The sequence below is a fragment of the Leopardus geoffroyi genome, chromosome A1 (genome assembly GCF_018350155.1).
Source record: "Leopardus geoffroyi isolate Oge1 chromosome A1, O.geoffroyi_Oge1_pat1.0, whole genome shotgun sequence".
Taxonomy (NCBI): Eukaryota; Metazoa; Chordata; class Mammalia; order Carnivora; family Felidae; genus Leopardus; species Leopardus geoffroyi.
Window position 1 is genome coordinate 188,512,429 of NC_059326.1, and position 13,348 is coordinate 188,525,776.

Sequence of the window (13,348 nt, forward strand, 5' to 3'; positions counted from 1 at the left end):
TGCTTCCCAGAACTATTTTAGTTTATGGATAATCTCCCCATCCTGTGCAGGCTGTCAGTGCCAATACACATGAGGAATTCATGTTTTCCTCAATTTCTCTCTTCTTCCCTAAGACCCACTTATACAAGGGATGTGTGTGTGTGTGGGGGGGGGGATCTTTATCGAAGAGAGAGAATGGTTTACAGCACTCACAAATAAAAGCTGTGCAATCAAAAATTAGACATCCTTGTTCTTAAAATTTCCACAAGTATAAGTTTCAAGTTTCATTTCCCCCTGAGAAGTCCCCTCCTCCTGTACTTCCTCTCCTTCAGAGTCTCTCACCCAAAGTCCCTATTTATTTTTATGCACAAGACACCAGTTCTCTCTTCATCATTTTGTCTCTTGCCAACTTCGCCCTCAGGGTCTCAAGACAGTTCTCCTCCAGAAGAGAATTCTGGGGCCAGGCATTAGAATAGTCGCACCCCACTACAATGATTTCTTCAGACAGAAGATTAGAACCAGGCCAAAGAACTGCCGTGTCCCCTTCCAGTTCTAGAACAATGATTCTGGCCTCTGGAAAGGTCACAATCCTTTCTACTTGAGTTCACATTGAATTGGATGGGGTGATCACCTGTGCAAGAATGCAGGGCTCTCTCAAGGGCCACATTCATGTCTTCCCAGAGGCCAAAGCCCCCCAAGGGAAGGATGCTGTGGGAATTAGAGCCACAGGTGGGCTGAGGAAGTGACCAGTGACCAGTGACCAACCGTGATTCTGGTCAGGGAGGGTGTCTCAGTGGTACCCAGTTTCTCCTTCTGCTGAATCTTTGCCATGTTACTTTGTGTGTATCATTCTAGTCACTGGACACTTGGGGTCCTGAAAACATGAGATCCGCATGGTATTTACTCTTCATGGTGTTCACTCATGATCTCAGTGGTGCTTGATCCATGCCTGTAGAAGTAGCATATTCCCTCCCCAGAACTCATACTTCTCACTGACCATTCATTCAATAAACATGTGTCAAATTCCCCTTCTGTGCCAGCTCCTATCCACAAGAGTCTAAGAACCTAGTAGGGGATGTAGGGAAGAAACAGGCCATTATTTAAAAGTGAGATAAGTTCTGGATCATGAGTCCACTTTAAATAGCTATTGAGTATCTTCAGTGTGCTAGGCTTTGTCAAGGGAAATAAGACAGATCTCTGGAAAAAAGGGGGGAGAAAAGAAAAGAAAAGAAAAGAAAAGAAAAGAAAAGCAACCTGTGAGCTCGATTGTGTGTTGGGTGCCTGGAGGCAGGGAAAATGAGCAGGAGAAAATTCACAAGCACCTAACACAGTGCGAAGCACACGGAGTTACTCAGTAAATACTTACTGGATAAATACTGACTAAAATATAATTACAAAACATGGCACGGGCTATTCCAGAAGCAAAAAATCAGAGAACATCTTCGAAAATGGGATGGCATCCGAACCTTGCCTGAGCAGGGATGTGTGCTGAGTGGAGCACAAGTTTGGTGAGGGTGGTGGGGAAAAGGCGAATGATGGAGATGGAAAAAAGAAGTCTGGGGCTACAGTGCCGAAGGCTGTCTGTGACACAGTCACAGTTGAGAAGCCATCAGCCCCGACTTCCAGGCAGGATTGTGAGCAATTGCTGCCTCTACATGTCTGTGTTTTCACAACAGAAGGTGGAAGGCGCCACTCACCCACTTGATAACAGAGTAAATAGGAACGCGGGATTTATTTTTTTTATTTTTTATTTTTTTTTAAAGCATTTTTTTTTCAACGTTTATTTATTTTTGGGACAGAGAGAGACAGAGCATGAACGGGGGAGGGGCAGAGAGAGAGGGAGACACAGAATCGGAAACAGGCTCCAGGCTCTGAGCCATCAGCCCAGAGCCCGACGCGGGGCTCAAACCCACGGACCGCGAGATCGTGACCTGGCTGAAGTCGGACGCTTATCCGACTGCGCCACCCAGGCGCCCCAGGAACGCGGGATTTAGAATCAAGCAGACCAGGGTTCAAATCCCACCTCCACCACCATTTTAACACCAAGATGTTGAGCAAGTAATTTAACTTCTCTGAGCCTCAGTAGTTTCATCTCCATAATGGGAACCATAATGTCCACCCCCAAAGAGTATTATAAAGGATTACACCAGGTCATGTACCGTAAAATCATTCATAGAGTACCTGGCTCATAGTATTTTTTAAATGGTTGCTTTGTTGCTGTCATTTTGGTAATAATTATTACTACTGTCACTCTTTTTGGAATAATGTTGCTTCACATCCATCTGCCTATACTGCCTACGAGGAAACTTAACTTTGAGCCTCATCTCTTCTATATGGGTTATCTCAACAGAGCAAGTGAATTTAGATCCATCATTTGATGGGAAAGTGTGGATTACTCACAAAGAGAAATCCTCCAAGAGCATGTGGGCCAAGATTTCTCAACTTACCATTGAGGAGACTGAGGCCCACAGAAACTGAAGTCTTGGCCCTGGTCCCACCACGGCTCAGGGGGAAGAGGGGGGCCAATTCCCCGAGTGTCCAGATTCCTATGCTATGCCCCTCTGGTTCCAGCCCACTGTAATCCAGTTGACTCTATTGTTGTGTAGACAGGGCCAAGATTAAAATCAACTTCAAGTGCCAATCTTCCAAAGCCAAGTCCCCTGGAGGAGCCAGATCTCCTGCCCTGTCCCCCTCACAGGGGTGCCTGCTTTCCTCACACTCTCTCTGAAGCCTCCACAGGCAGCTCTGTGTCTGAGAATAGATGTTGCCCTGGAGGCCTCCTGACCCCTGGAGGAGGAGACGAGAGGCCCTTCCCGGCCAGTGTCAGCTTACAGTGGGAACAGGGCCTGGGGACAAGGCCAGAGCTGGGCTGACACGGGGAATGTTATTGCTTCCCCAGGCCCTCATCCCCAGCAGAGGCTGTGTACGAGTCACACTGCGGTGGCCTCACCGTAGCATGGGGTAGGTTTCTCACCAGCAGGCCTCGGTCGGTCGCTCTGGAGTCAGCCATTCTTTGGCAGTTGTGCAGGCTCCCGTAGCTTCCCAGAACTCCTCTCTTTGTCTGGGGTCACAGCGCTCCTCTGGAAGAGAAGCTCAAGGGGAGACCCTCAGCAGGACAGGAGTAGTTTGTCTTTTTCTGGAATTCCCCCAGTAGCTTTCCAAATCCTTCACTGAGGGCTCTAATGGGAGGATTCAAATGGTCTGGGCAAGCCACGTTAAGTGCCCAGCTGCTATTTGGTCCCCTTTGTGAGACTCAGAGAACTTGCCATACCCAGTCAAATTAAAGAACTCTTAACGCAAAAGAAGTGATTTTCTGCATCGTGGATCCCTACCCACATCTGGCCTGACCCACAGAGACCCAGGCTGTGGGCTAACTGAGGCCTGTGTGGGAGCCACTGCCTAGCCGATGGGACCCCCCTGGACTAGAGGATGACTGACCACCTGAACCAGTTAGATCCTCCCTCACTACCCTACTTCACTGAGTAGAGATTGAGGCTTTCTATGTGCCAGGTCCCATGGTACTATGGCAGGTCCCAGTGGTACAAAACTGGGAGGGGTTCCATAACCCCAGATAATTTTGCCCTCTGTAAGAATTCAGTGTATGACTCTTGTGCCATATTAGCAGCTTAGATTAGCTGTCAGGATTTTGTTGTGACATAAACACAACTCTCATTTATAAGGGGGCCATTACCTTAAATATACCAACACATTTATTAGAATCTTTGACTTCAAGGAACAGAAGCTGAACCCAATCTGGCTTAAGGAAAAGTCAGAACTCACTGGCTGTGAGAGACTACAGCTATCCCCAGGAAATCAAATGACAAGAGCATCTCTCTTGGCCTCCTTCCCCTGCTCCCTTCTCACCCCATATCTTAGCTCTCTGCTTCTCTCCATGTGTTGGACTCATTCTTTCTTGAGATGAAAGAGGTCTGTCCACACAGCAGAAGGCATGGCAGAGGCACCTCCAGGCTTCATCAACCCAGATTAGCAACATACACAGAGAAAGAGGATTTTGCTGTCCCAGACCCCGCGGGTAAAACTCAAGGGAAGGACCAAACTTGGGTCACAGGGCCACCACTGAGCCAATCACTGTGGCAAGGGGTATGACATATGACGACTGGTCCAGTCTTGGTCACATGATACCCCTCAGCCCACCCCAACCAGAGGTGAAAGAGGAACAGTTCTGTAAAGAAGAGAGTGTGTTCTTTCAATGGGCAAATGAAGCAGATGCTAAACAGGATGGGGGAGGGGGGAGAAATCTCTGTTACACCAGAAAGAATAAAAGGAAAAGCTATTTCTATACAGAAGAAAAAAGTAGGGAAGGCCTTTACCAAAGAGTAACTACCTTTAAGATTATTCCTAATGGCCAGCTTCTTTAGAATATGGAAAACATGAATATATTTAAAAATAGTCCATGGACTGGCAACTTTTATGGGATATATAGATGTGGTGAGTCAGTGCAGAGCTAATGCCTAGGGTGACAGAAAACAAATCAAGTGTCTTTGCGGGGAGGAAGAGAATTCACATCTACTGAACATCTACTGGGTGCTGGGCTTTGTGGGTCCATGTGACTCATGAAGCAATATGGCCACCCTATGAGGCAGGCACCATTGTTTCCCTCCATTTATAGGAGAGGGAACCGATGCTGAAAGATATTTTGAAAAGCCCATCTCACTGAAGGCCCCTCAGCAAGTGAATAGTGAAGTTGGGATGTGAACCCAAGTTTGTCTTATTCCAAAGTTTGCCCTGCCAGCCAAAGGCAAAATATAGCCCAGCTAAAAGGTGGAGGCGCAAACAATGAGTCCCTCCTCTATTTATACACAGAGAACAAAACCAGACTGCATAAAAGGGCAGAAGTGCCAAAAAGGGAAATAGTTTTTCCAGGTCCTTCATGAGGACATTCTTTGCTCCCAAAATGGAGACAGCGCTTGAAAGTAAGCTTACACATTATTCTGTGGCAGCCAGGAGACCACGGCCAAGAAAGGATAAGGGATTCAGCAGCCCAGGGGGCGCCCATGCCCTGCAAGAGTCAGCAGTGGAGGCCTGTGTCCAGACATGATATGTAAAGGGACTTAACATCTTAACTGGTCAAGAAAGGGAGCTTTCAAAGGTAAACCTCCTCATCTGAGAAGTGTGGTGATAAATGTGAAGATACCTGCATGTTTTTGAATTACAGGGAAACAATGACTGAAGAGGAAGGGTTAAAAGAATCAGATTTTAATGAAAACAAGTCCTTGCCTTATTACAGATACAAAAGCACTGGAAAGGACATGGCATGAACAACAGAAATAAAAATCCCAATTAACCTGCCCAGTGAAAACCCTGGGCTAGAAAAACAATGAGTCTGAACGATGACACAGTTCTCTGTTGGTTTGTCTTCCTTACACTCTTTCCGCACGTTTCCTGTGAACATCAAGTACAGACTGCTACACATAGGGTGCCATGTAAATGCTCTGGCCCCTCCTCATACTTTCTTCCACTGGATGCAGTAGTTGACTGACCTGATGTGACTCAAGCCAAGCCTGATGTTTCTCTGGGATCAACGTAAGAGTGTTAGGAGAGAGCAGTCCTCTCTCTCCACTGGGTTAGAACGGCCTCACATATCAGGAAACAGCCACAGGCAGCTCTAGGCTTCATCCATCCAGATTAGCAACAACCCAGACAACGGAGGATTTCTGTCCCTCAGAACACACACATAAAATTCAAGAGAAGACACCTCTCCTGACCATGTGAAGGGATCCCACCAAGTGGGAGGGAATGAGGCCAGCCCAGAGAAGGGGAGAGAGACAGAGACAGACAGGCAAACAGAAACAACATCCTTCAAAATTCTGACTCCAGTCATACCTGCTCTCCATCCTGGACTCCCCTCCTGGTAAGACAGCTAGAATTGGGCTTCTATAACAACAAAAATAGAGCCACTAACAGAACTACCATCAAAGCTTCAACCAATAGGATAGGGTACACTGTGAATAGAAATGAAAGTTGTGACGTGCTGGAGCCACTGAAAATGAATATCATAATAATTCTAAAAGATACGGGCCCCTGTCCTCAAGGAGTTCAAAGTTATGAGAAGTTCTTTTGCTTTCCTGCTATAGGTAGGAAATCCTTCAGACATATCAGTAATAGTGTATGTGTGGTCCGGGGAGGGGATGACAGAGTCTTGAGTATTTACAATCTTCCTCCAACAGGAAAATGATAATAACCGAGTTACTGGCTGGACGTGACAAATACACACAGAAACCAGAAAGGTGGCACACAGGGCTTTGTATGTTTCTCACACTCACAGGGACGCTCTCAATGGGCTTTCATAAAGCCTTCCTCTCAGGCTTAGCTTCTCTTTCCTGGGACTCCCTTGACATCCCTCTGCCCTCCTCCCAGGGCTCCCAGAAAACCAGTTCCACTCACCCCGTGAGCAGCTGGAGGCAGTCAGATCAGATTCCTCCAGAGAGGGGGCTCCAGGTCCTTCAGCAAAACATCAGAAGAGCTACAGATTGTTCCTGGATAATACTGTCTCTCTCAGAGCACTTCTTCCGTGAACAACCACTATGGAGGTGTCGATCTTTTCTCTGTCTTACAAAAAAAGGGGGGTGTGAAAAAGAAGATAATAGTGTAACACAGCACAGGGTGAGGGCCTCTGACAGTCCCCGTTTCCTACCACCGCAGAAACAATACCAGCTCTCATGCTTGACGCACCATTTACAACTAGAGAGCCACACTATAAAACACACACCACTTTTTAAAATCCTGCTAAAAAGTTTTTTCTGCATAGGTAATAAACCTTCAATAAGGAGGATGTTTACATTTGCAGCTTCCATTGGGTTTGAAAATTCTTTTTCAAAGTCAGAGACCAGCACTCCACCCTCCAACACACACACACTGGCTCACAGACCCTGCTGGTGACAAAATAAATGGATACAACATTAATGGTGAGCTGTCTGGCGATGTGTTTCGAAAGCCTTGAAAGATGTCATATATTTTGACTCAGTAATTTTATTTTTGCGTGTGATTATAGTTGACACACAATGTTATACCAGTTTCAGGTGCAGAACATCGTGACTCGACATCACTGTATATGTTATGCTACGCCCCCTACAAGTGTAGCCATCATCCGTCATCACGAAACCATGATTGGTCCGTTGACTCTATCCCCTATGCTGTACCTGTTACTCCCGTGACTGACTTATTCCGTAACTGGCGGCCTCCCATTTTGCCCAACTCCTCCACCCATTGTGGCCAACCCCTCACCCCCACCCCACCCTGAACTGGCAGCCATCAGTTTGTTCTCTGTATTTATAATTCACCCAGCAATTGTAATTACAGAGTGTGGACTCTGGAGCCACGTCGGCTTCACCACCAATCAGTCATGTGATTTAGCCTCTCTTGAGTCTCCGTTTCCTCATCTCTAAAGGAGGGATGATAACAGTATCTATCTCTCGGGTTGGTTTTGAGGATTAAAAGAAATAAATATATGCAATGCCTTAGAATGGTATCCAGCATAGGGTTACATGCTACATAAGTGTTAGCTAAGTAGGTGATTACAGATAGGAGTAGAAATACATCCCAGAATTATTTTAATCAGCAAAATTTTAGAAAACATCTAATAATGGGAACTGGTTAAAAACAATTAAGGTACATCCATGAGACAGAAAGCTACATAAGCAGTCTTTAAAATCATACTTTAAAGAATATTTATGGGGCGCCTGGGTGGCGCAGTCGGTTAAGCGTCCGACTTCAGCCAGGTCACGATCTCGCGGTCCGTGAGTTCGAGCCCCGCGTCAGGCTCTGGGCTGATGGCTCAGAGCCTGGAGCCTGTTTCCGATTCTGTGTCTCCCTCTCTCTCTGCCCCTCCCCCGTTCATGCTCTGTCTCTCTCTGTCCCAAAAATAAATAAACGTTGAAAAAAAAATTAAAAAAAAAAAAAAAAGAATATTTATGATTTGGAAGATGTTCATAACACAGTGTTAGGCCAAAGAAAACATAATCAAGTTTCAAATAGTATGTATAATATGGTACAAATATAAAACTGAAAAGTGAAGGAAATACTGTAAAGTGTTATTGGCAAGGGGATGGTTCAACCTTGCCTGCGATGCCAGAATCACCTCCAGAATTTAAAAAAAAAAAAAAACAAAACAAAACAAAACCCAATGCTGATGGATGACCCCATTTGTAGAAAATCTGATGTAATTGGCCTGGAATATCACCAGGGCCTCAAGATCTTTATTTTCTTCTGTGTGCTTGTTTCTTTCCCCCATTTTTTCCCCTGAAATTTTCTAAAATAAACACGTATCATTTTTGTAACTAGAAATTAAGACCATAAATGCTATTTAAAAGGCACTGCAATTAGTCCCATCAGAGTAGCTAGCTGACTGAGCAGCTATGCCAGTACCTGGTTTACCAGGTTGCCTTCTCCCCCGGGGGGTGCTCCTGGAGGGAAGCCGGGGCGGGCCAAAGACGGACAGGTGGCTTCAGAGTATGAGTCAGTGTCCTGCAGAACGGACCTGGGAGGGGGCAGCCGATGGGGAGGTGAGGGACTGGGGCGGCCCAGAATGCTTGAGGGCCCGGGGTAGGGGGGGCGGCCGGGAGGCCCCATGGCCGGCTGGCTCTGCTGGCAGAGCAGTGGTGCAATGTTATTTATGGCCTTCCTGCCAGAGGCCTTGCTCGGTGCCCGTTGTGATACTGGGATTTCATTTGCGTAAGTCAGCATCGCATTTTCTCTTTTCCAGCACACGCGCGTGCTAAGGGCCGAGAGGAGTGGAGAAACAAGGACAAAGGGAGCAAAGGAAGGTCTGCGGCTGCTAACAAATGTAACTGACAACGAGTCCGGGGCTGTTCCTATTTTTCTCCCTCGGTGTCTAATATTAAATGCTCTGGGTCTGCTGATTGAGCTTCTTCATCGGTGATAGCATTTATTTATTTTTTCCCCCCATCATTCAGCAAATCCTTATGGAACTCTGATTATGTGCCAAGCCCTGTGCCAAATACTTTTCATCATTTAATTCTTTTTTTTTTTTTTTAATTTTTTTTTTTCAACGTTTATTTATTTTTGGGACAGAGAGAGACAGAGCATGAACGGGGAGGGGCAGAGAGAGAGGGAGACACAGAATCGGAAACAGGCTCCAGGCTCTGAGCCATCAGCCCAGAGCCCGACGCGGGGCTCGAACTCACGGACCGCGAGATCGTGACCTGGCTGAAGTCGGACGCTTAACCGACTGCGCCACCCAGGCGCCCCCATTTAATTCTTATCTAGAGCTTTAAACTAATGACTCAGGTACTGTTATTAGCTTGCCTTTTACAGATGAACAGTTTGAAGCTCAGGGAAGTTATTGGCCTAAAGTTACCCAGCAAGTTGTTACTCAACACCATCATCATCAGAGTGGCTACCATTTACTGAGCACATACTATGTGCCAGGCACTATACAAAGAGCTTTATACCCATTATAATTGCCAACCCACCCCCTTACCCCACTCTACCCCACCCCTGCAATAGCCCCATGAAACAATTATTATTATTATTACCCCTGATTTTCAAGTGAGGAAACTTAGGCACAGAGAGAGAGAGCATTACTCAACTAAGGTCACGCAGCTTTTAGCAACAGAAAAGGATTTATATCCGAGAGTGTCAAACTCCTGGGTTCCTATTCTTCAGCCATAAATTAGGCTGCCCTCACAATTTAGTGCTGAGCTTCAGAAGTCAGGCCAGGCTTAATGCCTTTAGTATGCAGTGTATTAAGACGCTTACTTACATCAGTTCAAGATGTTCACCTGCCTTGGCCTGTTCTCGCCACCTGGGATTTCTTCATCCTACAAGCAAATAACATGAGGAGCTGGAAACCTACTCCAACCTAATTTGGGTTTTTTTTTTCCTCTTTTAATTCTAATTCTCTTTATAACTGCTATTTCAGGCATGTGCCCATTATCATCCACAAAGCCATGGCAGGAGAGAATTATGGGAAGATGAAAGAGAAGGCAAGAAAAGGGCACCTGCTGGTTGCCACGGTGAAATGTTCAAAGGAAGCAGGAGACAGCCATTAGCATTCAGTTTAATGGTGTGTTTAGCCCCATCCATAACTGGAAGTGTGTTTACTGTTTCATATATCCTTTGTAAGAGGGAGCCACAAATCTCATTCTCCATATTGAGAGCCAGTTAATGGTTCTAATTATGTGTCAGCTCACACTGTTCTTCAACCAAAGGATGGGGCAATCAGAGTTCCCCACTTACCCCAGCCTCTGCAAGCAAACACCTTGCACCTTGGTCCCACGGGACTACCTACTTGCTGATAATCCAGAAGTCCTGGGATGTGGCCCAGAGCACCACCACATGGAAACTGAAATCGGGTCACTTCAAAGCCCCAGGAGCACTTTCTCCCAATGCTTCCCATGTAAATGGCCCTCTACAAGCTGTTTACCCACCCAATGCTCTGCAATGTTGTCAAGCTCCGTTGCCCACACGCTGCAAATGGAGATACTGAGACAAAGGTGCACTACCTGGGATGTGAATCAGCCACTTCCAAGAAGGGAATGGAAAAGTTTCTAACCACAAGGAATTTGCTAAATCCCTCCCAAACCTCGTCCTCTCCTCAGTGGTCCTCAAGCCTGGAGGCCTATCAGAACCACCTGGGAAGCTCTGGCTCCATCCTCAATCCAGAGATCCAGAATTTCAGGGGGTCAGGACCAGACCTCTCTAGCTCATGAATGCTCCTCGGGCAATTCAGGCGCGCAGCAGGGAGTAAGAAGGCTGCTCTGATCCCTCTACAGTTTCTCACGGGCCCTGACTTACACATTTGCCATTTCACTCCCTCTGCCAAACAAGCTTCCTCGTTAAGCTAGAGTGTCCTGCAGAGAGCATGGTTCAGTGGTAAGCATGGGGCTGCTGACCCCCGGCTGGCCTGGGTTTGAATCCCAGCTCTGCCACTTCCTGGACAAGTAACTTAAACACACTGGGGCGTAATCTGCTGGTCTGCAGAACCAGAATGGGAATAGTGGCTGCCTTATGGGGCCATCGAAGGCATCAAGTTCCCGGCACACGGTTAACACTGGTAAAGGGTAGCCACCACCACGGTGATGATCTAAACTGTTTCTTACGGAGGACAGGGGAAGGAGGGCTGTCCTGGCCCAGTGGGTTTCTGCTGTGAGCAGGGGATGCAAAGTCTGGCTCTGCATTCGCCAATATTTTCAGCACACAACGGGAGGGTGCATTTTCCCCTGGTTCAGACACCGAGAGGCCTACCAGGACCGAGTAGGACCACAAACTGAGATAAACAGGTCTCAACAACACCACCCTTCTTTTTTCCAGTTCTGAAAACTGGGTAGGCAAAACATCCAGATGCACACGAACAAAAAAAAAAAAAAAAAGAAAGAAAGAAAGAAAGAAAAAGGAAAAGAAAAACCACCACCAATTACCTGGTTTGGGGCAGCACAGATTCAGATCATTGCCCCGACTTTGCAGTTTCCACATATGTATATAAGTTCCTCCTAGACAATATCTAATAAGCATTGAGTACTTGCTGTATATCAGAGCCAAGTAGTTTCTTCCTATGCCTCGTCTCATTCAATTCTCACAACGGGCCCCTAAGATAAATGCTGTTTTAAGTAAGCCACCAAGGCTCACAGAGGTTAAATAACTTACCCAAGATTACACAGTAAGTAAGTAAGTTGAGACCTAAACTCTACAAGCCCCACCTCTCAGGCTTCCATCGGGCAGAGTGAATACATGGTGATTATCCCATGGCCAATGGGTTGCAAAGACTTACCCACAACCAGGTGTCAATCCTCAAACTCTAGCTCAGCAGCTTGAATGTCACCTTCCTCCAACCTCTGATGGTCCTTCTTCCCCCGCAGGGCCTTTGGGAAGGAATAACAGCGTCTTTGCGTAGAGGTATTACAGTCCCACGGAAGTATCAGATGACCTGAAGTCCCCCCAGTCATCATGAACTCCGCTCAAGAAGCAGCACTGGCAACCTCTGTTTGCAAGAGTTCTCATGCTAGCTCCTACCTCTGATTGCATTCTACCCTGCAAACAAGCCTGTAGGTAGAGGTGTTCCCACCTGTACCTCCCACTGCCAAGAAAACACAAATGCAGCCACAGGGTGTGACAAGGGCCAGAAAGGCAGCCACCTCCTACTTTTTCTCACTCTCTTTTTTTTTTTGGTCCTTTGTCTCTGTTGCACTCTACCTCTGGGGAGGCAATGTCATATAGTATAAGAACGTCAAAGAGACAGCATGTGTGCCACTGGACTTCCTCCGTCACCCCTCACAGATGTGACATTATTGCCACGTTGCAGCACTCTCTCCACCCAGTCGGGAGACCACCCGATATTCTTCTAAAGGCTTCTGGCAGCAACTCCCGACCAATGCATGCAGGCACAGTACACACGGCATATTTCATTCCTGGTGTTGTGACTAACAGCATGTACTTTCGACTCAGTCAAACCTAGATTAGAGTCCCAGCTCTGACTGTGTGGCCATGACCATGTTACTTTTTGTTTTTTAAGTTTATTTATTTTGAGAGAAAGGGAGAGAGAGAGAGAGAGAGAGAGAGAGAGGATCCCAAGCAGGCTCCACACTGTCAGCACGGAGCCCAAAGCCTGATGTGGGGCTCGAACCCATGACCTGTGAGATTATGACCTGAGCTGAAACCAAGAGTCAGACACAATAGACTGAGCCACCCAGGCGCCTCCATGACCATGTTATTGAACCAGTCGGAGCTTTAGCTTACTTTTCAGCAAAATGAAGATTATCATCTTTCTTTCCCAGGATGATCATTAATTGAGGATGAGAAATGACTGCACAGCTCTGGGCTCCTCACCTGGCACACAGAGGGCCCTTCCTAAAAGGTATCCATCCCTCCCATGTCCCTAACATTTTTTGAGGATAACTAGCATTACTCTGTATCACTCTGCTAAGAGCTGGGACCCCGAGAGTGGGCAAGTAAAGTAAGCTTCCTGATCTCACGGCACATTCTAGGGGAGAGAGCCATTTTTGGTAAATAATTATTTATCAAATAATTTCAGTCTGTGGTAAGTGGCCTGAAAGAAAGGGCTTTGTGATGAGATAAAAAGCACCAGGATGGGTTGGGGAGCAACATGGGGGCGTCTCAGACACTACAGAAAGTTTCATCCCTCTCAAGTGCCGGCCCTTGAATCCCTGGCAGAGGAAAAAACAAATGGAAATGGGCCAGAGTGGTGTTTTGAAGCACTGTGATGGTAAAGGAGGCAGGTTATTCATAGTACTTCTGCCCTCTGACCCTCTCCGGTTTGATTGGCTCTGTCCCCAGGATGAGAGAAGTAGAACACTCAGAGCTGGATTCATGTGTTCTGATGAGGCCCCTTTTAAGTCCCGACTAATCTGCTACAATCAGCCTGCAATCTGCA

At 46.7% G+C, this 13,348-nt stretch overlaps 1 long non-coding RNA gene across 2 annotated transcripts; it reads right to left on the reverse strand.

Annotated features, from left to right (window-relative positions):
- Positions 1–204: 204 nt before the first annotated feature.
- On the reverse strand, positions 205–12,235 carry LOC123611380. Of its 2 annotated transcripts, none has more exons than XR_006718641.1 (4): positions 11,729–12,235; positions 6,385–6,545; positions 2,954–5,942; positions 205–1,044 (listed from the first exon to the last, which is right to left on the reverse strand). It is a non-coding gene; the product is annotated as an uncharacterized LOC123611380 (long non-coding RNA). The 2 variants fall into 2 exon arrangements; XR_006718640.1 differs by having other exon boundaries at positions 6,385–6,549.
- Between the last annotated feature and the right edge of the window lie 1,113 nt (positions 12,236–13,348).